The 12187-nt window shown below is 44.2% G+C and overlaps 2 non-coding genes across 2 annotated transcripts; one reads left to right on the forward strand and one right to left on the reverse strand.

Annotated features, from left to right (window-relative positions):
* Nucleotides 1–2286: 2286 nt before the first annotated feature.
* trnas-uga (transfer RNA serine (anticodon UGA)) lies at nucleotides 2287–2369 on the reverse strand. The gene has a single exon. It is a non-coding gene; the product is annotated as a tRNA-Ser (tRNA).
* Nucleotides 2370–8495: 6126 nt separating this feature from the next.
* Nucleotides 8496–8569, forward strand: trnan-guu (transfer RNA asparagine (anticodon GUU)). The gene has a single exon. It is a non-coding gene; the product is annotated as a tRNA-Asn (tRNA).
* Nucleotides 8570–12187: the final 3618 nt, after the last annotated feature.

Below are 12187 nucleotides of genomic sequence, written 5' to 3' on the forward strand. Positions count from 1 at the left end.
ACTCGGCAATTATATTGAATGAACTTTACTCTGGCCCACTGTCGCCGCACTGAAAACGAGTATTTCTCCGGCATGTTTTTCTTCATAGTTGCTGGTTTAAGAGTGAAGACTGACTGGTTGGATTTTCACTCCTACAAGCTTTAATCATTCATTTTTCACTGACTGCAGACAGTTGTTATATTGGTCGCTGCAATCTCAAAGTTTAGCCCAGTGAATTATTGGTTTAGCAGGTGATCTCTTCACCTGTTCTCGGTGGTGTTATCCGTTAGCGTGAAAGTTTGATTGTTGGAGCCCTTATTTTATTTTTCCTCAGGATTCATCGCCTCAAAGTTCCAGGGTTTCAACGCATGTTTTGGAATCAAGAAAATGTACCGGAATCATTGCCAGCTGAGCAGGGCTGATATTCCACCATTTACCCTGCGGTCGGGAATCAGGCACATGAATCATATAAAGGAATGGAACATTGGCTTCACGGTAATTACAATTCTCCTTGACAGACAAGCCCCCGAAAGGCCCGAAGGGAGGCCGCATTCGCAGCAGGAGAGCTGGTTCGCTGTGACATGGATATTTCTGTCGTGAGCGAGACCCGACTGTTCCTATGTTCAGAGAATAAATTTCACACCCTTTATTTTGGAAAAGCAAAACGGTGGGGATTTTTGTCATAGCCCGATGCCTTTCGTGTTGTATCAGATGTTCCTCGTTGTGTTACTTTCATCTTGATCGGAGAACCAGTTCGGGCGTTCCTGTGATAAACAGCGACAATTGCCAGTTAATGTTAAATTTAACAACGAGTCCACTGCGTTTTTAATCCCACTCTTAAGATGCAGTTTTTAAAATGAAAAAAATTCATCACATTCAAAGCATAAAAATCTTATTAAAGTTTTGACTGTCTCTCGGTCACCACGTCAACATTGCTTTCAGTCTGAAAGAGAAAGTTATCGATTGATTCATGGTGATTAAAACAGGGATTCAACTACGAACAGGATTTAATTAGCTTCATGTAATTAATTTAATAAGTTCATAACTCTTTTTGAAGTTAATTCCCTAACTGGGAATCGAACCTCGCGGCGGTGAGAGTACCGAATTCTCATCACCAGGCCATTGGGGAGCTCCCAAGATTGCGCACGAGACAAAGTGGAAATGATGACATTAATTTTTCTTTCGCTCTTTCATGATTCATTCAGCTCCGTGTTTATTCTCAGGCCTCTTACCTCTCCTTCTTTTCAGCTTCCGACTGCGGATATTCCTGTGGCTAAATATCAATAATATAGAACATCTCACAGCCCCGGTATATTTGCTGTTTCTCTGTGCAGTTCTGTGCAAAATCAAACTGGACGCAAATACCGACAGTGCCTCTCTCTCACTCCCCACAGAAGCAGCAGGAGATGCCACTTTAAACTGTCAGTTGCTTCAAACGATTCATGATGGACCTGCGTGGCCTTGCAGTTTTCCAAGGAGCTGCATTCAGTGCGTGAATTTTGGAAATGGAAACATGTCCATCAGCAGCTTGTGGGAGTATTTTACCTCACTTTCCATTTCATGTACATGCCTACTTGCACTTGGTGATGTCATTGCCTGAACATCACCTCTGTCGCGATATTATTTCGAACAGAAAATGCCATTTTGTGCGAGCAGTTTGTCTGGCAGGAAAATGACCTGAATTACAAAGGGCCAAGTAGGAAAGGCCGCGTTGCTCTGCTCGTTCGCAGCAAAGAATTTTCAGCGTTTCCTTGGGGTTTAGTGTTTAGGATTCGGCGCTTTCATCACCACGGCAAAGGATCGATTGTGGGTCTCAACATCCGCATCTTATACACTCTACCATAAGTGTACTGCACTCAAATTGTTGATTTTTTCATTGTGAGGGGAAGAAACATAAATGTGTGGATATTAATTACGAATTCATCAGCTGGGTTGCACCTTTTCTTTTCCTACCGTCTCAGTCTTTCCATCTTTACCCTTCTCTGCTGGTTTTGCAGGTTCCATCATTCTTCGCTGTTCACGATGCCTGAGAAGTCCATCAGGAGAAAACAGGCAAAGTCAAGAGACAGAGACAGGGAGATATTAAAACACAGAAATAAATAGTATAAATGTCAAGTTCTGCGAACGAGCAGAATTTAGTATGGAGCTTGGGAGAGATTCCTTCACGTGTCTTGCAATTTTGCAAGCGATCATTGGGCTCCGAGTTAAAAGCGTCGTTGGCGATGGAGCACCTCTCTGAGGGAGCGAACAAGGTCCGTTCGTTCAAGTTCATATTAATTTGAACACTGAACAAACTTTAAAAAGTAGCGCTGCGAACAGGATTCGAACCTGTGCAGGGGAAACCCCATTGGATTTCAAGTCCAACGCCTTAACCACTCGGCCATCGCAGCGGCAAACATCGATGATGCACAGCTATAAATCAGAATGCGTAGGGTTATCACACGAGATCTGTGACACTTTGTTCTCTCAGACAGGTTTCCAACTGGAAACTTGCAGCTTGTTCATGTGCTGACTTTGCTGTCTCGGTGATAGAATTCTCATTTATCACGTGAGAAACCGGGGTTCGATTTCCGGTTCGTTTAGGATTATTTTCATTCTCCATTCATACGATCGCCTGAATTGTGCGACATTCGCCCTCAGCTTCAATCTGCGCACCATTTGAGACATTTTCCATTCTCCACGTGTGTTGCGTCGAAGCTGGGTTGGAAAATCACATTGCAAGTCTCACGCCTTAATCATTGGGTCATCGCTGCTGCAAGCGACAAATCCGACACCGCTGCAGAAGAGAATGAAGAAGATTATGACAGGAGAACTCTGAGACTGTATGTTCTTTTCGACAGGTTTCGAACTGAGCGCAGACCGCCGGCTGCTGTGCGGACTTTGTTATTTCAGTGATCAAATTTTTGCTTTCTGCGCGGGAGACCCGAGTTCGATCACCGCTCAATCGAGGAGAATTTTTCATTCTCGATTCATGTAGCCATGTGAATTGGGATACGTTCACATTAAGCTTCAATTTGAACACCATCTTGTGACATTTTCCTTTCTCCATGTGTGTTGTCGTCGACAGAACCTCTGCATTCTGTCCTCCATGAACTGGAATGAAGACAATCCTGCCGACTGCACAGCTGACAAGACGTGAGAAGCCAATTAGTGATGTTGGACTAAAAATGGTAACACCGCAGGGCTCGTCCGGGATCTCTCACATAACAATCAGCAAATCCCCAAAGCGAGATATCATACCCGAAGACCAACGAGCCACTGACAACAGAGGGGTGAAACCAATGCAGAATTCTGTGCCACCCACTGCCGATCGGCCACCATTCTGTCCATCCTATCACTTTTTCTATTCCGATGTACGGCAATGTGAAGCCGTACATTAACTATTTCATATCAACAATATTAGCCTCTCTTTGCCACATTCGTTTCGAATGTGCGAGTTGTATTATCAAGTGAGACTTTGCAGAATTAATTGCTCTAAAGCTACATTGTTGTCTGTCTCGGCATCCGCAGATTATCCACTCTCCCACAAGTATAACAGTGACCACACTTCAAAAATACTTCATTGGCTGTAAAGCGCTTTGGGAGGTCTTGAGGTCGTGAAAAGCGCTTTATAAATACAAGACTTTGTTTTTATACTGGGCTAAAAGTACTGATGTTTTCACTATGAGGACGAAGAGACATCAATATGTGGACATTGGCTACGAATTCATCATCTGGGTTGGTCCTTTACTTTTCCGACCGTCTCAGTCTTTCGATCTTTACCGTTCTCTGCTGGTGTCGCAGGTTCGATGAGCTTTGGCCGTTCAACGAAGCCTGAGAAGTCCATCAGGGGAAAACAGAGAGGGAAAGAGACAGGGAGAGATGGAGAGATCTAAGTATAGAAAAAAAGCTTGATTATCAAGTTAGCAGAATTTGAAATGAAGCTTGAGAGAGATGGAATCATACATTCAGAGAATCGTTACTGCACAGAAGGAGGCCATTCGGCCCATTGAGCCTTACCCGGCTCTCTTTAAGAGCAATCCAGTTCGTCCCATTCCCCCGTTCTTTCCCTGTAGACCCGCTAATATTTTTCCTTCAAATACTTATTCAATTCCTTTTAGAAAGTCACGATTAAATCTGCTTCAACCACCCTTTCAGGAGATGCATTCCAGATTATAACTACTCGCTGATTTAAAACGTTTTTCCTTATATCGCCTTTGGTTCTTTTGTCAACCACCGTAAATCTGTGCCCTCTCGTTCTCGACCATTCCGCCAACGGGAGCAGTTTCTCTTTATTTACTTTATCTAAACCCGTCATGATTTTGAACACTTCTATCAAATCTCCTCTCAACCTTCCTGCCCTAAGGAGAACAACCCCAGCTTCTCCAGTCTGTACACGGAACTGAAGTCCCTCATCCCTGGAATCATTCCAGTAAATCTTTTCTGCGCCACCTCTGAGGCCTTCACATCCTTCCTAAAGTGCGGTGCCCAGAATTGGACACAATACTCCAGGTGTGGATTATTGTGAAGTTTCCTTCAAGCACCTTGAAGTTTTGCAAGAGACCATTGGGCTCCCAATTAAAAGGTCTGCCGCGGTGAAGGATCTCTCTGAGAGAAGGAAATGCGGTCCGTTATCTCCAGTTCATATTTATTTGAGCATTGAACAAAACTGTAAAAAATGGCGCCGTGAGCAGGATTCCAATGTTTCACCGAAAGACCCCGTCGAGTTTTAGATGTAACGGCTTAACCACTCGGCCATCACAAGCAGCGAGTGCTCGTAATGCAGGGCTGTAAATCAGAATGTGCAAGGTACTCAGAGGAGATTTGTGAAATTATATGTTGTTTCAAACAGGTTTCCAACTGGACACAGAGAGCCCGATTCCATGCAAACGTTGCTGTTTCACTGGTAGAATTTGCACTTACCACGCGAGGGAACAGGGTTCGTATTCCCGACCAGTTAAGGCGCATTTTTATTCTGCACCTCTGAGATCGCCTGAATTGGGATAAATTCACCGTCAGTTTCAATCTGCACACCGCCGTGAGGCATTTTACTCTCTCCGTGTGTGTTGCGTCGACAAGCCGGCTGCATTCTGGCCTCTGGACCTCAAACATGCTCGAGGATTAAATCAATCCTGCTTTCTGCAACGCTGAAAAGATGTGAGAAAGAAATGAGTGAATCTTCACTGGAAATAGTGAAACAGGAGGGTTCTGGGATTTGAACTGGCGACCTCTCGCATATCAAACAGTGAAACGCCCAAAATAAATACCATAATCCGAGAACAAGGAGCCGTCAGTAACACAACCGGACAACCAGTTAAAATATCCCTGCGACCCACAACCGATCGCCCATTCATTCAGACCGCTTCTGTCCATCGAATCATAGAATGGTTACAGCACAGAAGGAGGCTGTTCGGCTCATCGAGCCCGTGGCGGCTTTATATAAGAGCAATCCAATTAGTCCCATTCCCCGGCCCTTTCCCGGTGCTCTGTATTTTTCCCCTTCAAATTCCTTTTTTAAGTCACGATTGAATCTGCTTCCACCATCCTTTCAAGCAGCGCATTCCAGATCAGAACTACTCGCTGTGTAATTAAGTGTTTCCTCATATCGCCTTTGGTTCTTTTGCAATCACTTCAAATCTGTGTCCTCTGGTTCCCGACCATTCCGCCAATTAAAACAGCTTCTCTTTATTTACTTTATCTAAACCCTTCATGACTTTGAACACTTCTATCAAATCTCCTCTGAACCTTCTCTGCTCAAAGGGGAACAACCCCAGCACGAGGCAAATGCGGTCAATCAGCTTGAATTAATTTGTTTGATCATTAAACAGACCTTTAAAGACAGGCCTTGTTTTGTGGAAGTGTGAGCTGGTGGTTTAAATCGCTGGGTTCAATGTCTGGGGCTTTTCTCGATTCGAATTTTACCATTGACAGAATTTCTGCAAATATCCATTTTAACCTGTTCACAGAAAACCCGATTACAGTGCGATGGAGCAGAGGATGTGAAAGAAGCTGAAAGTGAAAGTGCAGATATTATTTTCTTCACGGGGACAGGTCACGTTTCCACAGGTAAGGACCTCTCAACTTAAGATTCTTTCCAGCAGAGTGGGACAGGTGATCATAGTGACCGGGCTCTAGCGGCGCAATCGGTCCTGATATGAGATACAGGCTCGGGAAATGCCGAGGTTTTTTAATTCGAGTCTCACCGAGATCAAACAATCCTTTTACTTGTGAACATTTCGACCGGAGTTGAAGGCACAATTGGTGTATTCCAAAATTCATTTAATTATCTGAATTGCCATGTGGTTCCTCCGGTCCATTGTTGCAATAGCAGATGAGATGTTTAGTATTACTTGTTTACAGGAGGGAGGCTGCAGTTTTGTAGAAACAAACTATGATTTTGATCCATCTTCAAATCGTGGGATTTAACTGGAGCTTTAAACCAGCGCCAGAGGCCGCTCAGCCAGGATACTTTCCATCCTACACTTCAGGAGCTAGTTTTACAGGAATAGAATTACTGCAAGCAAGAATTCTACCCCTGAAGCACCAATGCTGCCACGGCAGCAGGATGCATGTGTCCAGTTAGAAACGTGTCTGAAGGAACATGCAGTCTGAGAGAGCCGGAAGTCCAGCAGATTGACTTTCGGTCTGAGCAGGTGTTGAGTCTCCTTCTTGAGAGAGTTTCGCCAATCCAGCTCAGAGTGGTTTAAGAATCATAAATTCGGATGTGACTGGAGCCACTTGTGTAAGATGAAGTGTAGGGGGCAGTTTCACATCCTTGACGGACATTAATGATCCTGTTGCGGTTTTGCTGCAAAATTTCACTTCCCAGCTCCCAAACTAAAATCCAACGCCGTTGCAACTCGAATCCACAACCTTTGAATGGCTTACCAAACAAAACAAGTAAAAGTCCAACACACCAGACATTGCGTCACAGGGTCAGTTACGAAAAATCCCGAATTTGAAGAAAGACGTGTTTTTCCGTCCAGGGGCAAAGTGACAATGGATGTTATTCAAAAAACTGTCCCCGCGAATCTGTCTTTACTTATTTTTTTGTAAAGCTTCGATTTTTAAAGTTATCAAAAGCCGAAATAAATAAAGTAAATTATAACAATCGAATCCGTGATTAAGGCGTTACAACATAGTCTGAGCAACTGAGTTAACCGGCCGTACTGACGGTCCATTAGACATTTTAAATAATTTATGTACCTGTACACGAGTTGGTAGCGCTTTCTGCACTTGGACTCCGAAATCTCTCTGCTCCTCCACAGTTCCCAGTTTCCCACCATATAGAAAACATTCTAATTTATCTTTCTTAGATTTAAAGTGGATGATCTCGCTTTCCCCCACATTGAACTATATTTGCCGCAGTTTTGCCCACTCACTGAATCTATCAATTCCCACTTTTCAACTTCCTGCGTCAATCTTCATGACTTATTGCGTCACCAGAAGGCTGCGTGTTCAAATCACGGGGGAACCGTTACTTTTCCAGCTGATCAGATTCTGGATCGTTCCGGAATGAATCTTTTATCTGCTTTTTCTCAATAAACAGAACCTTGCTCTAAAATCTGCTTCCCTGGCTTTCAAATTTCAGGAAGGCGTCTCATTCCGCCCTCGACTATTGATTTTGACCTGCGGTTGAAACTTTTGCAAAGAGGGAAAAGAAGTCCCCAAATCGCTCCACGTGAATCTCAAACGCTTTGGGAAGAAGTTCAGTGCAAACAATCAGGAATTTAAAGGCAGCTCAATGACCTGCACTTTCATTGAATGAGTTTTGTTCGCCATTTCATTCGACCGTTAAATCGCTCCCGGCTTTTATCTCACTGAAGTGAAGAGTGTGACCGCGTTTCATCTGTCAGAGTGGAAGTGACGAGTTTGGGGTCGGTATGTGTCGTTTATAACTTTTGAAATCTCACCAAGCAGCAGAGAAAAAGAAACTTGGAATCAAATTGTCCCTGTCAGTGATGAATTGAAGTGAATATCGCTCCAAGCAGATCTGGACAACTCGCAGTGCAGCCGCACAGGAGTTCCAAATCCATGTTCTCGCCACTCGGCAATCGCATGAACTGAACTTTACTCTGACCCAGTGTCACCGCGCTGAAATCGAGTTTGTCTCGGCCACACTTTTTCTGAACATCATGGTTACTGGTTTAAGAGTGAAAACTGCCGCCCGCTTCACTGTAAGTGCAAGAGACATCTTTGTAAACACCGAGTCGTGTCACAGACCTGCTCGTCGGACCTGCTCATTTCATCTCATCTAATTTTCAGTGAACCTGAATATTACTGGAATAGAGAATGGCGAAGCACAGCTCGAGAAATCAATCCTCTCGACCACGAGGGGACGGAGTCTTCCAACATCCAGGTGTTTAATGACAAGGTGAGTTTAATGTTCAGGAATAATAGAGCACAGATTTTCGGTCGTGCAAACTTCACACACTTTATTTTGGAAAAGTAAACTGATAGCAGAGAGAAATTATTTTGATCGCTGCAACCTGAATTTTTAGTTCGTTGAATCAGTAGTTCAAAAAGAAACGTGTGCTGTCTCTGTGGCGCAATCGGTTAGCGCGTTCGGCTGTTAACCGAAAGGTTGGTGGTTCGAGCCCACCCAGGGACGGTAGGGTAACTTTTATCTTCATGGTCTCGCATTTCCTGGTTCTGATGTTTGTTTTGGCTCGTTGGTCCAGGGGTATGATTCTAGCTTCGGGTTTGTTGTTTGAAATATGTGAGAGATCCTGGGTTCAAATCCCGGACAAGCCCTCATTCCCCCCCCCCCCCCCCCGAACTTTTGATCTTGAGCTGCTGTTCAAACTGGCAGGGTGTTTGTCGGTATCTCAATAATCTCACGTCCTCTGAATGCATTCTACTTGCAATTGCAATTGACCTTGAAACCGCTCTCGGATTTCATCTCACTGAAGCAGAATGTGGCCGCTTTTTGTTTCAGCGTGGAAGTGACGAGGTTGTGGTTGATCACCGCGGGCACACCTGTCCGGACATTGGTATTCAGAATGTACAAAACGCTGTCTCAAATATTCTGTTGTCATCCAGGGAGCTCTAGTTTTGCATGCCCAACCTTTACCCTAGTAAGAATGTGTCCAGTCTGTCCCCGAACTATCTCCTCACTCAAAGCCTCCCATTGCTCATTTACTGCTTTACCTGCCAATCTTTGATTCCAATCCACCTGGACCCGATCCCTTTTCAACTCGCTGAAATTCGCTCTTCCCAGTTCAGTATTTTCATGCTTGATATTTCCTTGCATTTTCCATAACTATACTAAACCTGCTGCAAATGCTCCCCCACTGAATCATGCTCCACTTGCCCCACTTCTTTCCCCTAAATAAATCCAGCACTGCTTCCTTCCTCGTTGGGCTGAAAACATACAGATTAAGAAAGTTCTCTTGGACACATTTCAGGAATTGCTCGCCCTCTTTGACTTTTGCACTGCTCTTTCCCAGTCTATATTCGGATAAATGAAGTTCCCTTTTATCAATGCTCTAAAATTATTGCATCTTTCTGCAATTTGCTCCTCCATCTCCTTCCCACTTGTTGGCCCCCGATAGTCTGCATCCAGCAGCGTAATAGCTCCTCAATTGTTCCTTAATTCTAAACAAATAGATTCTGCCTTTGAACCCTTAAGCATGGCGACCCTTTCGACCGCTGTAACAGTATTTTTGATCAATAGTGCCTGGTCCACACACCCCCCCCCAACTTTTTTCCCCCTGCCTTTCCTGAATACGTTGTAGCCAGGAATATCTCAGTGGCCACTCCTCCGCTTGTTTGAGCCAGGTCTCCATTATTGACACTGTAACATAATCCCATGTTACCACTTGTGTCTGCAGCTCACCAACCTTATTTACCAAGTATGTTAAACACAACATCAGGGCATAAGGGTAGGACAAGTTCTAATGCCCAATTAAATGTTCTATACAGTAATGTCCGTAGCATAAGAAATAAAACAAGGGAATGAGAAGCGTAAATTGAGCTTACAGTGCATGACTTCGTGCTCATCACTGAGAACTGGCTACAAACTGGGCATGACTGGGAGATAAATATTTCAAGTTATAAGCCGTTTAGAAAGGATAGGGACATTGGAAAAGGCGGTGGAGTAGCGATATTGAGGAGGGATACTATTACTGCATGAGAAAGAAGACATATCAGTAAAGGTGAGCACGCAGTAGAAAGGCTTTGCGTGGAAATGAGTAACAGAATAGAATGCAAGACTTTGGTGGGAGTTGTTCATAGACTTCCGGACAGCAGTGAAAAAGTAACAGGATACACAGAAGCGGACAGGATGTTAGGGGTCTGGAACTCACTGTCTGAAAGGGTGGTCGAGGCAGAAAACCTCAACTCATTTAAAAAGTACTTAGATGTGCATTTGAAGTGCCGTAACCTACAGGGCTATGACCAAGTGTTGGAAAGTGCGATTAAGTTGGATAGCTCTTTTTCGGCCGTCATAGACACGATTGGCCGAATGGCTTCCTTCTGTTCTGTAACTTTCTATGATTCTATGTGTGTGAAGGGATTCGTTCAGTCATCACACGTGCTGAGACACCAGCGAGTTCACAAGTGACTGCAGGGGTTGGATTCTGCTGTTAATCCCATCCATCCAGGACTGAACCATATTCATTCTGACATTTGGGGTTTGTTTCTGCTGATGTTAATAACCGCTATAACTGGGCTGGAGTTTAAGATTCTGGATATGTTAAATAAATCAGCTATGTTTTAAACACCTTGTTGTAGATTTTGGTCTTTCCCACCTGAGTGTTTAGCATCACCTGACTGGAGCTCAGAAAGCACAATCTGCGGGGAGGATCGTCCGGTGGGAACAGAACTTCAGCCTGGACACAGTCCTTCACGGCCACAGTGAGAGGGGCAAACGGCACTTTGGTCTTTCCCGTCGCTCTTCACTGACAGCAAAGTCACCGTGCGGCGTCCAGTCTAACAATGACTGTGGTAATTATTCTATGTTTGTTTGACAGTCCTGAGTCTACCATTTAAAGCAGGCGTTAACTGATTTAAAGTAAACCCGCTTAAAAGAAATGGGTTATCAGTTGTGATATCCGTGAAGCCAATGTTCCATTCCTTTATATGATTGATGTGCCTGATTTCCGACCGCAGTTTCAGTGGTGGAATATCAGCACTGCTCAGCCGGCTATGATCACGGTACATTTTCTTGCAAACCAAACACAGATTGAAACCCTGGAACTTTGAGGCGATGAATCCTTAGAGAAAAAATAAATAAGGGTTCGAACCATCAAACTTTCTCGCTAAATGAGAGCACCACCGAAACATACAAAGAGGTCACCTGCTAAACCAGCAATTCACTGAGCGAAACTATGAGATTGCAACCACCAATATAACAGTTGTCTACTGTCAGTTTACTTCTCCAAAATGACTGGATTTTTACTCCTGCAAGCTTCAACCAACGAGCTGGTCTTCACTCCGGAAACAGCAACTGTGAAGTTCAGAGAAACGTGTTCGATTTCAGCGCGGTGACACAAGACCAGTGTAAAGCTCAGTCAATGAGATCGCCGAGTGGCGAGAGGGTGGATTTGGAATGCCTGAGCGCCTGCACTGCGCACTTTTCAGATCTGCTTGGAGCACCAATCCCTTCAATTCATCACTTACAGGGACAGGTCGATTCTCTGTTTCTTTTCCTTGAGGCTTGGTGAAATTTTAAAAATTGATAGAGACCAATGTTAAAGCGAACCTCGTCAGTGACATGCTCATAGATACAAAGCGGCCAGACTCTGCTTCAGTGAGATGAAAGCCCAGAGCGGTTTCAAGGTCGAATGCAATTGCAAGCAAAGCTCGTTCAATGAAAGTGGAAATCATTGAGGTGCCTTTAAGGTCCTGATTGTTTGAAATGAACTTCTTCTGAAAGCGTTTGAGATTGAGGTGGAGTGATTTGGGGATTTATTTTCCCTATTTGCAAAAGTCTGAACCGCCACTAAAGATAAAAAGTCAAGGGCTAAATTGGGGATTCTACGGGATATGGACCTCGAATCGAGAATTATACCCCGACCTCAACGAGCCCAGAAACAAGAACGTGTCCTTACATTAACGTGTTACGCTCACATTCTCTGAGGGGTCTGTCTGCAAAATAAAAGGGCATTTTGAAGAGATATTCTGAGCAGTTCCGTATTGGACCCCGAACAAAGTACAAACACCGCACGATGCTTTTGCTGGTCAAATTCACTAAACATCATAAATTCCACAAAAGCACCACGGGGAG

Source organism: Heptranchias perlo, chromosome 20, assembly GCF_035084215.1.
Source record: "Heptranchias perlo isolate sHepPer1 chromosome 20, sHepPer1.hap1, whole genome shotgun sequence".
Classification (NCBI taxonomy): Eukaryota; Metazoa; Chordata; class Chondrichthyes; order Hexanchiformes; family Hexanchidae; genus Heptranchias; species Heptranchias perlo.